The sequence below is a fragment of the Schistocerca americana genome, chromosome 1 (assembly GCF_021461395.2).
Source record: "Schistocerca americana isolate TAMUIC-IGC-003095 chromosome 1, iqSchAmer2.1, whole genome shotgun sequence".
NCBI lineage: Eukaryota > Metazoa > Arthropoda > Insecta > Orthoptera > Acrididae > Schistocerca > Schistocerca americana.
The window spans coordinates 910,864,225-910,883,605 of NC_060119.1; positions in this window are offsets into that span (position 1 = coordinate 910,864,225).

The following is a 19,381-nucleotide window of genomic DNA, read 5'->3' on the forward strand; positions in this document are numbered from 1 at the left end:
TGTAAGTATGGGAAGAGGTCTCCTAGTGAGCCAAAGTACCGCATAATCTCTTTTCAAATGATAGTTTTTAGATGTACATACATTCGAACGCCATTTGTACCACACAATGATTTCCAGTGTAATCTTAATTAAAATTGCATGGAGTCACCCTGTGCAAGCCAGGGATTAAAATTATGCCTTCTTCTAATCGAATCAAAGTCATGAAATATGATTTTGATTGATCAGCTTAAAATAATTCTCGTAACAATTTTTCGCTCGTGTCAACTCTTAATGGTCACAATTATGTCATTAAAATGCCTCCTCTCTTATTCAGTACGCGTTTCAGTAAGACTCTCTCCACGATATCTCTCTCCCTCTCACTTCGTCTTCCTGTTTAAACGCCCGCGCGGTCATGCGTCTTCGTGTATGTGTGCGTATGCGTCTCTCTCTCTCTCTCTCTCTCTCTCTCTGTGTGTGTGTGTGTATGTGTGTGTGTGTGTGTGTGTGTGTGTTTGTATGTGTGTTCTTCGAGGGAAACCTTGCAACTCGGTATGACACGCTTTCTCAATTTCACTAACAATGGTGTTCGGTTGAATGACGAGCTGGGTTTAATTTCAGATGAGGCTCGCACCAGCGTTTTACAAAACGGAAAGTGACTTCCGCAGATGTCACGGTATTACTCGGCCAGGGGTGAAGCACCCGTGATTACCGATGCCGTTGACAGGTGTGTTAGCACGGCAGAGGCAGCGCAAGTATCGATTTAATCTCGATAAGTGCTGTCACTTGCAGCGCCAGGGGGCCGGAGCCGCTGCAGGCGGCTCTTGGTCGAGGCCTCTGTGCATTCATGACCCCTTCTGCAGTCATCTAGTTCGATACTGCATTTCCTAGATGCTGTGTGCTTCTCGTTTTATATTTACTTTGGGACCATCAGAGTAATGGTAAGGCCGAAGTGTTTCAAGGAAATTGCCTTGTAAAAGAAGGATTCTCCTTAAAAGCAGTAGGATTGTGACGTTGGAAAGGAACAGTAAGCATATTTTAAAAAGCATTTACTATGCGTTGATGAATTTTAAATGCAATTCAGTGGTATTATGTAAGATACCCAGCATGATTTTAATATCATAACAATCTTTTATAGCACTGACAGCCTACGCATGTGTTTCTTTGGATACAAAACTCTGACAACCATCCACGTTAACGCAGGAGGAAATTTAGGTGCAATACTCAGTCCTTTACATGGGAAATGTAAATAGTTTCTGTTGTACACAGACACACTTCCATCGAAGTAAGTATTTTTACAATGTCAATACATTTTATTTCACTGGTAGTCATCACAGGAATGTCGACAACATGGGCAATATATTTCAGAATGACATAAAAAAGAATACATCAGATCAATGCCCGCATATTCCATTGACCACCTAACAATAAGTATTCGTTTGTATCTACACGGTTCTGTTGCATCTTTCTCCTGCACAGTCTTTCTTCATGTGAGATTTACATCTCGTGTAAGAAGTAAATATTGATACACTTAATTTATTACGGATGATTATAGTAAGCTGATGCAGAAATGTCAGAAATTAGTAATTTTAAGAACACAGTTACGTCTGTACGGAGCATTTGCAAAGAAGAAACTAGTCGATATATTACGCTATCGAATAACATCACTCTTCATCTGAACATGAAGATGGCAAACGTATATTTATAGACATAAATTATTTTTAATAATATGTTAAATGTATAGGGCACAAAAGGCTTAAGCCATTCATCCGCAAAACCAAGCAATAAGTGAATAAAATGTCTTCCTTAAAAATTTGTTTTCAAAAGTACTCAAACATTTTAATCTGAATTTACAAAAACAATGAAAGCTCAGAAAATATAGCTTAAACAGAATTCCAAATATCTCCTTTGTCTTAGAATGTAATTAACAAGATGCCTTATTTAAAGTCCGGAAAATATGTAGTGTCACTGACACCCTTTATAAGAAAACTGAATGGCAGAGATCAACAATATGAACTAGTTATGTCTTTTCTGATGGTATGTTCTGTTACATTGTACTGAGGTGAAACACCTTCCAGACAGAATAATTTTACTTTCACTACAATGTACGGTACTGACAATATGCTGTACTTTGTGATGATCATTTGCTAAACGATTATGAAATAGTAATTTTTTGGAAGTTTATTGTACCTTCATTGTCTCTTCTTTTTAAATAACCCAATAAATTACAAATGAACTGAGAAAGTGATGAGTAATGCATTTCCAAAAAAAGGCTTTCTCACTTATCTAATGATACAAAATGTCTGACAATTATCGTAAATGATTTGCGATGGAACTAAAGGTGTGTGTTTGTGTGTGTGTGTGTGTGTGTGTGTGTGTGTGTGTGTGTGTGTGTGTGTGCATGTGTGTTTTAAGTCAATAACGGAGGTTAACAAATGTTTTCATGATGCATGCGTCTTTTCCCACACGCTTCAGCGGTGGCTATGTAGTTTCTCCGCGATATCATTTCTTCCCGCAGTACTTGGACAGCAAAGGATGCGGGATAGCTTCTGTCGATTTTGTAAACTAGCAATGAAAGTACTGGAATTATGAAGCTATATGAAGATTCGCACACGGTTTACTCAGGAGAAAAGACCATTGCCAATGAAAGGTAAGAATTCTCTAGTATGTAGTTTCTCCGCGATATCATTTCTTCCCGCAATACTTGGACAGCAAAGGATGCTGGATAGCTTCTGTCGATTTTGTAAACTAGCAATGAAAGTACTGGAATTATGAAGCTATATAAAGATTCACACACGGTTTACTCAGGAGAAAAGACCATTGCCAATGAAAGGTAAGAATTCCCTAGTATTTTTCCATGAAGTTACATAACAATGAATAGTCTCCAAAAGCATAAGGGATTAAATCAGGGAGAAAAGCTCTTGGTAGTTGCTGACACGCTGTGGCATGGCTTCTCCCATGAATTCTGTTTCATCAACATATGTATGAAAGATCTTATGGTTATTGGAATTTGGGGCAATGCTACTGGCAGAGTTTACGTTGTAAGGAGAGTCACTGGTTAACCTTCTACTACCGAGTTGATACGATCGTTGTGTATGCGTGGAACTCGAGCTCTAAACCGGAACAGAATTTTAATCTAGCAGCAAGTATCAAATTAATCCTCTGTCACCAGTTTCCAATACAGACTATTCATTCCGTAGTGAGGCATCCACCAGGAACCAGCAATGAGATGCTAGAGGTAGGCTGTAGCTTAGGTTGATAATCATCGTGTGAATTAGATCTAGCCTGACAGCGGCTCAAAAACTAGAACAATAATCCAGGACGTCTGCAAAAAGATTGTAATCAGTCATTCGCTTTACCTGCAACTATACAGTAATATTTTTCCCATTCATCCACAGTCAGGTGCATTTATCCTCATTGAAACTGCCACCAAATAGAAATTAGATCAAAGTTATGCTGACTGCCCCTGCAGTCACACAACAACGACATTTTCCCATGGTCGTTTATGCACATGCAGAAAATTAGTGGCGCTATCTCACTTCGTGAGCTGTTACTTCTGATGAAAACTTGCAGTTCTGGGCTACCTGCCAGCCTCGATTGCTGACAAACGAAAATTTGTACATAGTACATTAATCAGTTTCCGACAAACAATTAATCATCGGAGAGCTCACTGAAAAAAAAACTGATGTAACCCACTGATGTACACTGCTGGGCATTAAAATTTACGTATTATGCTTGCACAGTGTGGTAGAACTATCAGACGATGAAGTTGAGAATACAATGGTGCCAGCCCTATCATCGGCAATAGCTCCAAATCGACTGGTCTTCGAGTATAACTGAACTTCGATCCCGGATACTTGAATATCATTCCATTCTGCTTCAGCTCTGTGCGAGAAGTCATCAATCGAAGAAGCTAACCAGATGTTTTCAGCCGTTGAGATACCTTAGAGCTGGATAGCTCGCGCAACAGTCGAACACTACCTGTATTCAGGAACGACAGGACAGCATAAGCAATATGCGGTCTCCTGTTATCTTGTTGAAAGGCTTCTCGAAGACGCTGAAGTTGGAGCGCAGCCAGTGGCCTCAACACGTCAAAAATGTAGAGCATGCTGTCCAATTCAGCAGCTATGCCAACCACATACGATCCAGTTGGTACCCAACGCCACTCCATACCAGCGAGGAGACGAACCTGTGTGATTACGATTACGAATAATGCAGTACGGCAAACACTCTGTCCGGAGCTTCCATATACGGTGGTGCCCATTACTATGCTGTATGTACCACCGGAACTCCCCTGAAATGGCTATATGGTGCCACTCCTGTGTCCTTTGATGCCTTTGGGCATCCCATTATAAGCATTCCTCTCTGTGGTGCGTGAAAAATTAAAGGGTTGATAACAAAGTTATTTCTTAATATATACAGCTGATAGTCAGACGGATAATTATTAGGAACTGTATCTCTCGTTTACGTGGAAGAACGTTAACAAATAAAATATTTGCAAAACTGAGTTATCCCGTACGCGTGCTCTAGTCTCACCGTGCTGACATTCCGTGATACTTCAGACGTAGCCGCTCTGGAGTGTCAGTAACTGTTGTGGTGCAAATGGTCCCAATTCCTGAGTAAAGGTACACAGCGAGGCTGTACGAAAATGCACGGTGGAGCGGAAAACACATTTCTCCTCTTTGGCGCTAGTCGCGTGGGACCGTTGCACAGTTTAGTTTATGACGTAGCTTTACGCATCACTTCCATCTTTGCGTGATGTTTCCGACCAAGCTGAGCTAGCAACGTCGCAGGACGATAAACCACAGTCTAAGCTGGCCGTCGTGCTGCCGATGTCAGTTACGGAGGCGTCACAATTCAGTGGTCACCACTGTACACGTTCGTGCGATAGGAACGTATTTACAAACAGTACATCCGTATTTGACGTTGTATAGTTATAAAATGTATCGAATATAGAGGTAGGGACAAAATTTTACTAATGCTGGGTGTGTGTTTACAGTAATAACGGCCAAGAGTCGCGCCACGACGACGGACACGACGCTGGAGTGGGGGTGGGTGGGCTCGCGTGAAGGAAGGCGCGCTATCCGTCGAGATGGTCACCGCCTCGCCCGATAACGTAGTGCGACGCGACGGCGTGCAGCGGGCGGCCCGTTTGTCTGGCCGTGCTATCTGGCGGCTGACTAATGAGGCCGCCTGCCCGCGCCTTCTGGCCGAGACGCGCGTGCCGGCCATCCAGCCGTCCTTCCCCCAGGAGGTCCGATATCTCACCCCAACCCACCCTTTCGCCGGGACCCAGTGTAGCTTTTTCACCTATTTACAGAAATTACAGCGCTACATATTACCGACATGCTGACATTGTATCAGTGACCAGTACAATACTGGCAAAAAGTTTGTTTTAGTCTATAATAGCAGTTTATTTATTTTGCCTGCTGGCTATCGGTTTCGGTACATAGTGCCATCCTCAGGCCATTCTATGATAAAAGTCGATAACATAGCTAGAACAATAATGCAAGAGTAATTTATAAAGGCTTATAGTGAATCATAAAACGCGTAGCCCCTTACCTTTGGCACGAAGTTTTCACGCTCGCCCGCAAGTAGGTGTGTCGAATACTAAAAGGGAAAGGTGAATGTTGAACTTTAAACAGACGTAAATTGTAGCCACAGTGAAAATATTGCCGCCTATTTAGGAAGTTTTTGTTACATAATTTCCTGATTTTAAATTTTATGCTCGCAACACAAAAAAGTGACACTCTTATCACTGCTATCTGCAATTTACCACTATTTAAAGCCTAACAGTCACCTCTTCTTTTAGTATTTTACACACCCACTTGAGAAGCGAGCATAAAAACTTCATGGCAGGGGTAAGGAGCTATCTATGCATTTTAGATTCACTAAAAACCGTAGTTTGATGCCGTGGAGGACAATAATTTATAAATTGCTCTTACCATAGCGGATACTGTTTTATAAATTGCCCTTGCATTATTGCACTAAGGTTTTCAAATTTTTTGACCATAGAATGGCCTGAGAATGGTAATGTGTAGCAAACCCCGTAGCCAGTCGGAAAAGTAAATAAACTGCGTCTACAGGGTGGTCCAATGATCGTGTCCGAGCCAAATATCTCACGAAGTAAGCGTCAAACGAAAAAACTACAAAGAACGATACTCGTCTAGCTTGAAGGGGGAAAGCAGATGGCCCTATGGTTGGCCCGCTAGATGGCGCTGCCATAAGTCAAACGGATATCAACTGCGATTTTTTTAAATAGGGACCCCCATTTTTATGACATATTCGTGTAGTACGTTAAGAAATATGAATGTTTTAGTTGGACCACTTTCTTCGCTTTGTGATAGATGGCGCTGTAATAGTCACAAACATATGGCTTACAATTTTAGACGAACAGTTGGTAACAGATGGGTTTTTTAAATTAAAATACAGAACGAAGGTACGTTTGAACATTTTATTTCCGTTGTTCCAACGTGATACATGTATCTTTGTGAACTTATCATTTTTAAGGACGCATGCTGTTACAGCGTGATTACCTGTAAATACCACATTAATGGAATAAATGCTCAAAATGATGTCCGTCCACCGCAATGCATTTGGCAATACGTCTAACGACATTCCTCTCAACAGCGAGTAGTTCGCCTTCCGTAATGTTCGCACATACCTTGACAATGCGCTGACGCATGCTGTCAGGCGCTGTCGGTAGATCACGATAGCAAAAATCCTTCAACTTTCCCCACAGAAAGAAATGCGGGGACGTCAGATCCGGCGAACGTTCGGGCCATGGTGTGGTGCTTCGACGACCAATCCACCTGTCATGAAATGTGCTATTCAATACCACTTCAACCGCACGCGAGCTATGTGCCGGACTTCAATGATGTTTGAAGTACATCGCCATTCTGTCATGCAGTGAAGCATCTTGTAGTAAGATTGGTAGAACATTACGTAGGAAATCAGCAGGCATTTGGATCCCCGTCGGTAAAATGGGGACCAATTATCCTTCCTCTCATAATGACCCACCATACATTAACACGCCAAGGTCGTTGAAGTTCCACTTGTCGCAGCCATCGTGGATTTTCCGTTGCCCAGTAGTGCATATTTTACCGGTTCACGTTAGCGCTGTTGGTGAATGACGCTTCGTCGCTAAATAGAACGCGTGCAAAAAATCCGTCATCGTTCCGTAATTTCTCTTGTGCCCAGTGGCAGAACTGTGCACGACGTTCAAAATCGTAGCCTTGCAATTCCTGGTGCATAGAAATATGGTAAGGGTGCAATCGATGTTATCGATGTTGATGTAGCATTCTCAGCACCGATGTTTTTGAGATTCCCGAGTCTCGCGCAATTTGTCTGCTACTGATGTGCGGATTAGCCGCGACAGCAACTAAAACCCCTACTTGGGCGTCATCATTTGTTGCTGGTCGTGGTTAACGTTTCACATGTTGCTGAACATATCCTGTTTCATTAAATAGCGTAACTGTCCGGAGAACCCTCCGGACACTTGGATGATGTCGTCCAGGATACCGAGCAGCATATATAGCACACGCCCGTTGGGCATTTTGATCACAATAGCCATACATCAACACGATATCGACCTTTTCCGCAATTAGTAAGCGGTCCATTTTAAAATGGGCAATGTGTCACGAAGCAAATACCGTCCGCACTGGCGGAATGTTACGTGATACCACGAACTTATATGTTTGTGGCTATTACAGCGCCATCTATCACAAAGTGAAAAAAGTGGTCCAACTAAAACATTCATATTTCTTTACGTACTACACGAACATGTAAAACAAATTTGGGCTCCTATTTAAAAAAAAAAAAACGCAGTTGATATCCGTTTGACCTATGGCAGCGCCATCTAGGGGGCCAACCATAGCGCCATATGGTTTCCTCCTTCAATCTAGACGAGTTTCGTTCATTTTTTCGTTTGACACTTCTTTCGTGAGATATTTGGCCCGCTCATTATCAATGGACCACCCTGTATAAACTAAACCAAACTTTTTCAGCACTACAACAGTTTATGGAAGTTAGGAGAAAGGTACTAACATGTCATCAGGTGACGATCAGTTTGGCATTCAAAAAGACAGACGCGCCGGAATGGTAATTGTGACGTTAAGTTTTATAATGGAACCAGAACCTACGAAAAACACTTTCATTGGATTTGAGGACCTAGAAATAGCATTCGACAACGTCAAACAGTTTCAGCTTTTTAGAAATTATGAGAAAACTATAAATAAGCTATAGACGCAGACTGATAATATACAATACGTACAAGAACCAAGAGAGAGAAAAAAGGATGTGAAGCAATGATGGAAAAACAAAGAAAAATTCAAGAGTGGGATTTAAACTTCAGGTAAATGGATATCAGTAATAAGATTCGGTGATGAAATTGTTAACCTGATTGAGAGTGAAGAAGAATTATAGGACGTATTGATTGGAATGAACAGTCTCTTTAATACAGGACAATTATTGGTGGTATAACCGAACAAAGGCCAACGTAATGAAGAGTACCCAAAATGTGAATAGTGAGACACTTGACATCAAAACTGGCGACTACGAGGTAGACGAAGTTAAGGAATTCACCTACGTTGGAAGCAAAATAATACATGACGGATGAGGAATGAAGAACATAAAAAGTATAGTATCACAGGAAAAGAGAGCATACCAGGCCAAAAGAAGTGTGCTAGTGGTTCGCCCATAAGTCATGACGGTTTTTCTTTAGGTGAAACCTCTGCATGAAAAATAATGTTTTGATCATGTGTTTTATATTATTCGATAGAGAATGATGTGTTCTACAAAACAGTGTTTTTAGTCTTTTACTGCTGATACACTTCCTGCTTCTTTCAAGTCATTGAAATGGTGTGTCAAGTGTAAACAAAATAGCATTTTGTGCTCCTTCTCACTCCTTCTGTTTCTTTTTTTTTTTTTTTTTTTTTTTCTTTTTTTTGCGTTTAACCGAGGTGCCGAAGTTTAATATTACTGGTATTTTAAAAAAAATTATGTAACACTGTTTATCGCATTTGTTGGTAGCAAAACTTCTGAAATGTTAAAATGGTGCATAGAAAATTTTTACTTTTGGATAATTAAATTCTATATCCCGCCAACCAGCATCAGATTCCCATCAGACCGACGAGAACGTTGAGCGATGACATTACTTAGAGGTCCGTGACCGATCTCAAAATTACGCAGTTTGCGTAATTACATTGCCCGGATACTGACAGAAAATACCGGTGAAAGAGATCTCAGGGACGCTGAAATAAAAGTTTGATAAAGTAATAGCCGTTTGAATACTAGTAGCGTTCGGCTGTGGCCACCAAACAATTCATCGGCAACTATACCTCGCTGCAGACTGAAGACATTCTAAAATGCAGACTAATAATTTGATATGTGGAATTAATGAAAAAAGAAAGTAGAACTTAATGTAAACACAGCTCTTGTAATTAAATTAGCGTAACCATTTAATCAAAATTTATAAACACGAGAGCGACTCCTTGGCGTTTCGCTTAGTGATGACGTGGAACGGAAGAGCTTGGTTGCACGATTTCTAGCGTCGAGGATAAAACAGGAAGTTTAATTTTGGAAGAATTTGTAAACAACAACGGAGAATATAGGACTGATTGATTTGCTGTACATTACTTTTTTTTATTTTTGTGGGAACCTATACTTTAATAACAAAACGGCAGAGACGATGGGCCAACGTAATGGTATTTAACGGCTTCGATTTGAGGAATAAAACTCCCAATACCTGCGCTGGGGGCAGAACTTAAATAATAGTGATTCATGGCATATGGGACAACAGAAAAAGAATAAAACTGAGTAATTTCAGATGTAGTGCTATAGAAGGATTTTGGTACTTAGTTACACTGATAAGAGATGGAATGAGGAGATACTCCACAGCATCGGGCGGGGAATGTAATATGTGCGAAATGCTAACAACATGGCGAACAGAATGACGAAACATGTGTTAAAGCACCACATCTACATCTAGGTGATTACCCTGCAGATCACAGTTAAGTGCCTGGCAGAGGGTCCATGGAATCACCTTCAAGCTATTTCTCTAGCGTTCCACTCTCGCACAGTTCGCGGTAAAAACCAACACTTAAATCTTTCCGTGCGAGCTGTGATTTATTTATTTTATTGTGATAATCATTTCTCCTTATATAAGTGGCAGCCAACAAAATATTTTCACACTCTGAGTGGAAAACTGGTGATGGGGAATTTCATGAGAAGATCCGGCTCCAACGAAAAAGTCTTTGTTTAAATTTTTCCAACCCACTTCGCTTATCATGTCCATGGCAGTCTCTCCTCTACTTCGTATTAATACAAAACGAGCTGCCCATGTTTGAATTTTTTCGTACGCCAGAAAAGGGCAGTGTTCTTCCAACAAACCGCAATCCTTGGGACGGTTTCCCCACAACATTATCTCCGTGATTATTCATAACTGTAGTCCCGAAGTACTTACAGCTTCTAGATCTGTGTGATTTATCGTATAACAGAAATTTATCGGATTCCTTTTATTACTCATGTGGATGACCTCACACTTTTTATTATTTAGAGTCAATTGCCACTTTTCGCATCATACACATATCTCGTCTAATCATTTTGCAATTCGTTCTGATCATCTGATAGCTTTACGAGACGGAAAATGACAGCATCAAGGATATCATTGATGTTTTAGTCGATGACTTTCCGTCAGTCACTATGAACTGTGAACTTTCTGACAGAAAATCATGAATCCATTTGCACAACTGAGGCGATACCCCATAACAAGCAGTTTGATTAGTAGACGCTTATGAGATATGATATCAAAAGCCTTCAGAAAATCTAGAAATATCGAATCAATTTGACATCCCCTGTCGATAGCACTCATTACTTCCCGAGAATAAACAGCTAGTTGTGTTTCACAACGAGAGTATTTTCTGAATCCATGTTGGCTCTTTGTCAGTAAATCAATTTCTTCGAGGTAATTCACAGTGTCGATCACAGCATACTTTCCAAAATTATACTGGAAATGCACGTTAGTGATATGGGTCTGACATTCAGGGTATTGGTGTGATTTGTTCTACATTCCTGTCTGTAGGTACAGACCTTTCATCCAGCGAACGGTTGTATATGATTGCTAAGTAGGGAGCTACTGTGTAAACATATTCTGAAAAGTACCTGATTGTCATACGGTGGGCCAGCCGCTGTGGCCGAGCGGTTCTAGGCACTTCAGTCTGGAACCACGCGCCTGCTACAGTCGCAGGTTCGAATCCTGCCTTGGGCATGGATGTGTGTGATGTCCTTAGGTTAGTTAGGTTTAAGTAGTTCTAAGTCTAGGGGACTGATGACCTCAGATGATAAGTCCCATAGTGCTTAGAGCCATGTGAACCATTTGATTTTTGTTATACGGTGTGGAGCAGATGCCTTGCCTTTATTAAATGATTCAAACCTACTAAGGAGACTGCCTACACTACGCTTGTCCGTCCTCTTTTTGAATACTGCTGCATGGTGTGGGATCCATACCAGATAGAACTGACGGAGTACATCGAAAAAGTTCAAAGAAAGGGACCACGTTTTGCATTATCGCGAAATATGGGAGAGAGTGTCACAGAAATGATACAGGATTTGGGCTGGAAATCATTAAAAGTAAGGCGTTTTTCGTTGCGACGGAATCTTCTCACGAAATTCCAATCACCAACTTTCTCCTGCGACTGCGAAAATATTTTGTTGACACCGACCTACATGGTGCGGACCACTATAAAATAAGGGCAATCAGAGCTCCTACGGAAAGATATAGGTGTTCGTTGTTTCCGCGTGCTATACGAGATCGGAATAATAGAGAGTTGTGAAGGTGGTTCGATGAACCCTCTGCCAGGCACTTAAATGTGATTTGCAGAGTATCCATGTAGATGTAAATGTAGATGTAGAAACTGCATCTCTACACTAGAGATACCTATATTTAAGTTCCTCATGTTGGGAGGTGTTATTGATTAGAATTCTGGAGTAATTACTTCGTCTCCTTTGGTGAAGAAATTTCTAAAAAAATGTGTTTAGGAACTCTGCACTAGTGGTATTGTCATCAGTGCCATGGAATGACTTCAATGGTACTGGAGGAGATGTTGTTGCTGTTGTTGATGTGGTCTTCAGTCCCAGGACTGGTTTGATGCAGCTCTCCATGTTACTCTATCCTGTGCAAGCCTCTTCATCTCCCAGTACCTACTGCAGCCTACATCCTTCTGAATCTGCTTAGTGTATTCATCTCTTGGTCTCCCTCTACGATTTTTACCCTCCACGCTGCCCTCCAGCACTAAATTGGTGATACCTTGATGCCTCAGAACTTGTCCTACCAACCGATCCCTTCTTCTAGTCAAGTTGTGCCACAAACTCCTCTTCTCCTCACTTCTATTCAATACCTCCTCATTAGTTATGTGATCTACCCATCTATTCTTCAGCATTCTTCTGTAGCACCACATTTCGAAAGCTTATATTCTCTTCTTGTCTAAACTATTTATCGTCCATGTTTCACTTCCACACATGGCTACTCTCCATACAAATACTTTCAGAAATGACTTCCTGACACTTAAATCAATACTCGATGTTAACAAATTTCTCTTCTTCACAAACGCTTTCCTTGCCATTGGCAGTCTACATTTTATATCCTCTCTACTTTGACCATCATCAGTTATTTGCTCCCCAAATAGCAAAACTCCTTTACTACTTCAAGTGTCTCATTTCCTAATCTAATTTCCGCAGCATCACCCGAGGAGATGTAGAGCATAAAATAAATCATTCATCGTACCCACAAATTTTTATTATACACATCTTCGAAGATATGCGTAAGTAGTAAATTTCTTTGAGCAATGTGTCTGAAGTTCTAGACGTATCTGAATGCTTAATGTTTGAAGTTTATGGTGGTGGTGGTCAGCGCAAATGTGACTCTGCTCCAGCAGTCCCAATGCTATCCGAAAAGTGAAACATAAAAAAATATTCTTGAAACCTAAATAATAGGGAGCGAGAAGAGGAAGCGTGTTTCAGCTCGGCTGGAGCTCGTCCCCAGCCGCCTGGCCTTGTTGCCGAAACGCAATTTGGCTGAAAGTAGCAGCAAGTAACTCCGTCGGAAAGTTGGCTCCTCCGGCGGCAGGGCGCCGCTGCCGCTGCCGCTGCGGCTGCCAGCGCCCCGCGCGCAGCGGCGCGCCTTTCATGAGTCATTCATTACGGCGTCGCACGTAACAAATTTATCTCCGGAGAGCAGAGGAGAGGATGGGAGAGCGGAGGAGAGGAGAGGAGAGGAGAGGCGAGACGCCGCCCCCGCCACTGCTCTCAGCCAGCAGGCCCCGCTGGGAGCGCCGGCAGCGCGTGCCGCACCTCCCCCGCACGCTACGTGACCGCGCGCCGCGCCCTCTGATACCTTGCTGTCAGTGATTCCTCGGCAGCATGAAGGATGACAGCGCTACCTGCGAGCGATGTACGATACTTCAGATACATCCAGCACAGTGAAAATTACTGTCTTCCCTGAGGAGTGCACTAGGTTGATACGTGTGACCAAAACTGTGCATCGGAAATGAACTCACATTCCAATGTCAGCGACAGTTATAGCCCTCCGAGCAGAATGAAAAAAATATCCTGAACAATTCGTACAGTGTTGGTAGGAGAGAATCAGCAAGCGAGTCCCAAAGGGGTCAATTTTGAGACCTCTCCTATTCTTTAAGATGCGAGTGATCTTAAGTTCAAAGTCATCCTTAAGCGGTATTGGTACTTGTCGCAGACGACTCTGGTGTTACAGCAAGTGCCATTAGAGAGAAAGTGTAGTGTCACCGCCAGACACCACACTTGCTAGGTGGTAGCCTTTAAATCAGCCGCAGTCCGTTAGTAGACGTCGGACCCGCGTGTCGCCACTATCAGTGATTGCAGACCAAGCGCCGCCACACGGCAGGTGTAGTCTAGAGAGACTCCCTAGCACTCGCCCCAGTTGTACAGTCGAGTTTGCTAGCCATGGTTCACTGACTACATACGCCGTAATTTGCAGAGACGACAGTTTAGCATAGCCTTCAGCTACGTCATTTTCTACGACCTAGCAAGACGCCATATACAGTTACTAGAATGTATTATGAACGGATAATATTGTTAATCACGTACCGTCAAGAGCGACGTTCATCGTTAATGGATTAAAGTTAAGTATCAAACTAATTACGTCCGCTTTCTGAATACTCATTCCTTGTCATGTTCCAGACCTCACGTCAGTATAGTTCTTCCCTCCTCACGCCGGTCTGCGTGAACTAAGACGTGTGCATTTCGGCCTTCTCTCGTAACACGGTGTTGGTTCTTCTGCCAACGCTACAGAAAGTAACAGAAGGACTTTAAGTAACGCGATTCAAAGAATTATTACGCGTTTGTCTGCAAAGGAACTCGCCCAGCAACTTCAAAAACGCCCTATATTCATTTCCGTTCAGCTGTCTTGCCATCAACCGATGAAATGCAGGTGTCTCTAAAAAGGGTAGAATGATCTATATTCTTGGGTGCACATATTGGCGAAAACTTGATTGGAAAGAATATATTACTGAGCTGCTTAAGGAATTAAGTTCAGCTCATTTTGTCATTGATATAAATGCTAGTCTTGGTAGCAAAGATATCAGCTTCCCAACATATTTTGCATAATTCCACTCAATAATGTATTACGGAATAATTATCTGGGGTAATTCATCATTTACAAAGGAAGTATTGATTCCACAAAAGTGACTGATAAGAGTAATATACAGTGTTCATCTGCAGTTATCTTCTAGGTAGCTCTTCAAGATGTTAAGTATTTTACGTGCATCTTCACAATATACTTTCCCAAATGAAACTCTTCGTAAATGATCCATCGCAATGTGAGAATAGTCAAAACGCTAGATGAAGGAATGACCTTAATTAGCAATCATTGGCGAAAGTGGCAACAAAACGACTATTCAAATTGGTCTGTAGATTGTGTGAGTCTGACGACATACCATCTGACTTTCGGAAAAATAACATCGACACAATTACGAAGACTGCAATAGCTGACAAGTGTGAGAATTATCGCACAATCAGCTTAACAGCTCATGCATCCAAGTTGCTGACAAGAATAATATACAGAAGATTGGAAAAGAAATTTGAGGATGTGCTAGATGACGATCAGTATGGCTTTAGAAAAGGTAGAGGCATTATAGAGGCAATTCTGAGTTGCCGTTCAAAATGGAAACAAGACTATAAAGGAGAAGACACGTTCACAGGATTTGTCGACCTCGAAACAGCGTTCGATAATGTAAAATGATGCAAGGTGTTCGAAATTCTGAGAAAAATAGGTGTAGGCTACAGAGAGAGACGGGTAGTATACAATGTCTCTATCAAATAAAGCGTCAAGTCCTTCAACTTTAGACACTTTGTCTCCTGGGTACCGTACAATTGCTACCGTCACCCATCCATTACGTGCAGAAGGGCCGTGCCAAAACAATTGCCCATTAGTGCTAAGATTTGTCGACCTCGAAACAGCATTCGATAATGTAAAATGATGCAAGATGTTCGAAATTCTGGGAAAAATAGGGGTAGGCTATAGCGAGAGACGGGTAGTATACAATATGTACAAGAGCCAAGAGGGAATAATAAGAGTGGAAGACAGGGATGTAGTCTTTCGCCCCTACTGATGAATCGGTACACCGTAGAAACAATGATGGAAATAAGAAAGGTTCAGGAGTGGAATTAAAATTCAAGGTGAAAGGATATCAATGATAAGATTCGCTGATGGCATTGCTATCCTGAGCGAAACTGAAGAAGAATTACATAATCTGCTGAATGTAATGAACAATCAGTGAGTACAGAATATGGACTACGAGTAAATCGACGGAACACGAAAGTAATGAGAAGTAGCTGAAATGAGAACAGTGAGAAACCTAGCATCCTAACATCGGGATTGATGGTCACGAAGTACATAAGGTTAAGGAAGTCTGCTACCTAGGCAGTAAAATAACCAATGAGGGGTGGAGCAAGGAGGACATCAAATATAAACTGCCGGCCGGAGTGGCCGTGCGGTTCTAGGCGCTACAGTCTGGAACCGCGAGAACGCTACGGTCGCAGGTTCGAATCCTGCCTCGGGCATGAATGCGTGTGATGTCCTTAGGTTAATTAGGTTTAAGTAGTTCTAAGTTCTAGGGGACTGATGACCTCTGACGTTGAGTCCCATAGTGCTCAGAGCCATTTGAAAAATAAACTAGCAATGGCAAAAAGGGCATTCCTGGCCAAGAGAAGTCTACTAATATCAAATATCGTCCTTAGTTTGGGGAAGAAATTTCTGAGAACGTACGTCTGGAGTGCGGCATTGTATGGTATTGAACCATGGACTGTGGGAAAACCGGAACAGAAGAGATTCGAAGCGTTTGAGGTACGGTGCTACAGACGAATATTGAAAATTAGGAGGACTGATAAGGCAAGGAATGAGGAGGTTCTGCGCAGAATCGGAGAGGAATATGTGGAAAACACTGACAAGGAGAAGGGACACGATGACAGAACATCTATTCTTAAATCATGGAATGATTCCATGGTACTAGAGGGAGCTGTATAGGGCAAAAACTATAGAGGAAGACAGAGATTGGAATACATCCAGCAAATAATTGAGGACGTAGGTTGCAAGTGGTACTCTGAAATGAAGAGCTTGGAACAAGAGAGGAATTCTGGCGGGCCGCATCAAACTAGTGAGAAGACTGATGACCAAAAAAGAAAAAATATTTTCACTGGCTCGGGAAGGAGTTCAGTATATAACAACAAAAATGATTGATTATTTTCCCAATAAATCAACATGTCTGACGTCTAGCGAAGGAACTTCTAAATCTAACCTAAGATCATTTCTCCTTTTTCATAAATGAATGCTACCTAATTTTTATTCAAAATATAGAGTGGCCTGTCACAATAAAATCAAAAGGAAGAAACCTAACTTTTAACTGTATTTGTTTGCGTACGACTGAAAAATAAAAATTAATGTTGAAACTACAAACCTGAACTACACACAGGTTACATATCCTGCCGTGTTTGACGTCACTGCGACAAAGAAGTTATCAAAATGATCCATGTAACAAACTAACTAAGCAAAGCAACGTGTTCTGCAACTGAGGGGCCAATTAGGATCGACTTACAGGCGTCTCACCATCTGCCAGTGGCGTCATTGGATGCGGTATGGTGGGACGTGGGACGTGGGCTCAGCACACCACTCTCCTGGTCATCACAGGTTTTCTTGACCTTGGAGCCGCTACTCCTCATTCAAGCAGCCGTTACGATGCTGAATGCACACAGTGTCAGGCCTCTCACCAAGGAAAAATTACTGGCAATACCGAGAATCGAACGTGCATCCTCCGCATAGTAGCCACACACGCCAACCATAGAGCTACGGAGGCGGACAACTAACTAGCACATATATAAATACTGAAATACTGTACATTTACGCTTAGAACCCTTCCGTGGAGCCGACATAAGTAATATTCACGTCTTCATCATCACCTGCTAGTACACCACCGTTTGTCACACACGAAACATCTGCAGTGAGTATCTGGAGGACCATTGTCGGCAGCACTTCACATTGCTGATAACACATTTGCGGTGGAAATTAAGGGTAAACACAACGATCAGCATGGTCATGCAGAGGTTTTGTATAGTTAGATTCAGGTCAGTGCAGGAATGACGAATAGCCTACTTACATTCATAAGACAAGTCATATTTTGTTATAGGGTGATACCATTCTTTCCAAGCAACTCACCGTTACATTAGGGGAAACATGGTTATCTATGGGGAATTCGTAACCAGATCGTCTAGGGCTGTCATGCATCCAGTTCTAAGGTCATATAGAAAGCTGCAACAAATCCATAGTCCATAACCTTGCATTTTTCCTGCATTTGTTGTAGAGTGTCTTACATGTTTCTCCCTGAGAAGGCTGGGAAGTTGAATACTATATTTACATCTAGATCTACCTCTATATTCAACAGGCTATCTTCCAGTGTATAACAGAGGTTGCTATGGTACCGTAATTTTCTCCCTCCTCTTTTCCATGTACAAATGGAGCGTGGAATATATGATTGCTCCTTAACATCATATGTGCTTCAATACCTCTGATAAACTCGTTGCATCCATTTCGCGAGATTTATATAGGGAGAGGGGGGGAGAGAGGGCCGGCCGAAGTGGCCGTGCGGTTAAAGGCGCTGCAGTCTGGAACCGCAAGACCGCTACGGTCGCAGGTTCGAATCCTGCCTCGGGCATGGATGTTTGTGATGTCCTTAGGTTAGTTAGCTTTAACTAGTTCTAAGTTCTAGGGGACTAATGACCTCAGCAGTTGAGTCCCATAGTGCTCAGAGCCATTTGAACCATTTTTGGGGAGAGAGGGGGGGGGGGGGGGGAGTAATATGTCCTTATTAACCGAAACTGGTAATGATAATAAATGTTCAAAAATCTGTCTTGGAAATGTTTTGTGAGCCACTGCTTTCGGGAATTTTCTTAGGATTCTCCCAATGAATTTCAGCCTAGCGTCTCCTTTTCCCTCAACTTATTTTACTTGTTTATTCCACTTAGGGTCATTCCGAATAGCTACGAATTTGCGGTGTTTGGTATTTATAATGATTTTTTGTCAGCTTTGAAATCGAACTATAGGAAATTTCATCGCCTGTTAGTTCGAAAAATGCTACAATTACTTACTGCTTGTGCCTGCGCTATTGAACGTCTGCAGATTTTCCAGTATTTCGCTACAGTCCTCTGGCGTTGCTGCCTTCCTGTAGACAACTAAATGACGTGCGAGCAACTTCACTAGATAATTGTTATAAATTGTGGACACTAATGGCCCTATAAAACTCCCATGAAGTGCTCCTAATATTATCTGTATATTAGTCAGTTCTGTTCCGTTAAGACTGACGTGTTGAGTTCTATCAGCAAGAGGTACTTTGTTCACAAAATTGCAATGTATAGGGAGCCTTCCTGGAAGTGATCAGAGAAGTCATCAAAATTGGTAGGCCTTCAGAGATCCCCATCAGTCTGTTTCCAACACTTTGAAGCATGGTTAAATCTATTCGATCCTTATATAACTGTAAGCAAGGATGAATGCACCATTTGAAACCCAAAGTGTCTCTTAATTAGTAGAATGTGCTGATTTTTTTCTGATAAATATGCGTCTCTTTTGCGCCCACTGTTATGATGCCTTTGAATTGTTCCATTATAGCACTTTGGCAGGTTATCACGCATCCATTTTAAGTGTAACTGAGGTCTTCGTAGTTTCCTCAACATATTTTCTAAATAGTGGCATCAGGCCATTCATAATTTACTTGCACCTCAGAGCCATGTCAACAGTTCGCATATTTCACTCGATAGTAGTCTGATTCAAATAGAAATTTCTAGATCCGATGTGTTTCCTGAGATCTGTCGTTTAAGACTGTCACTG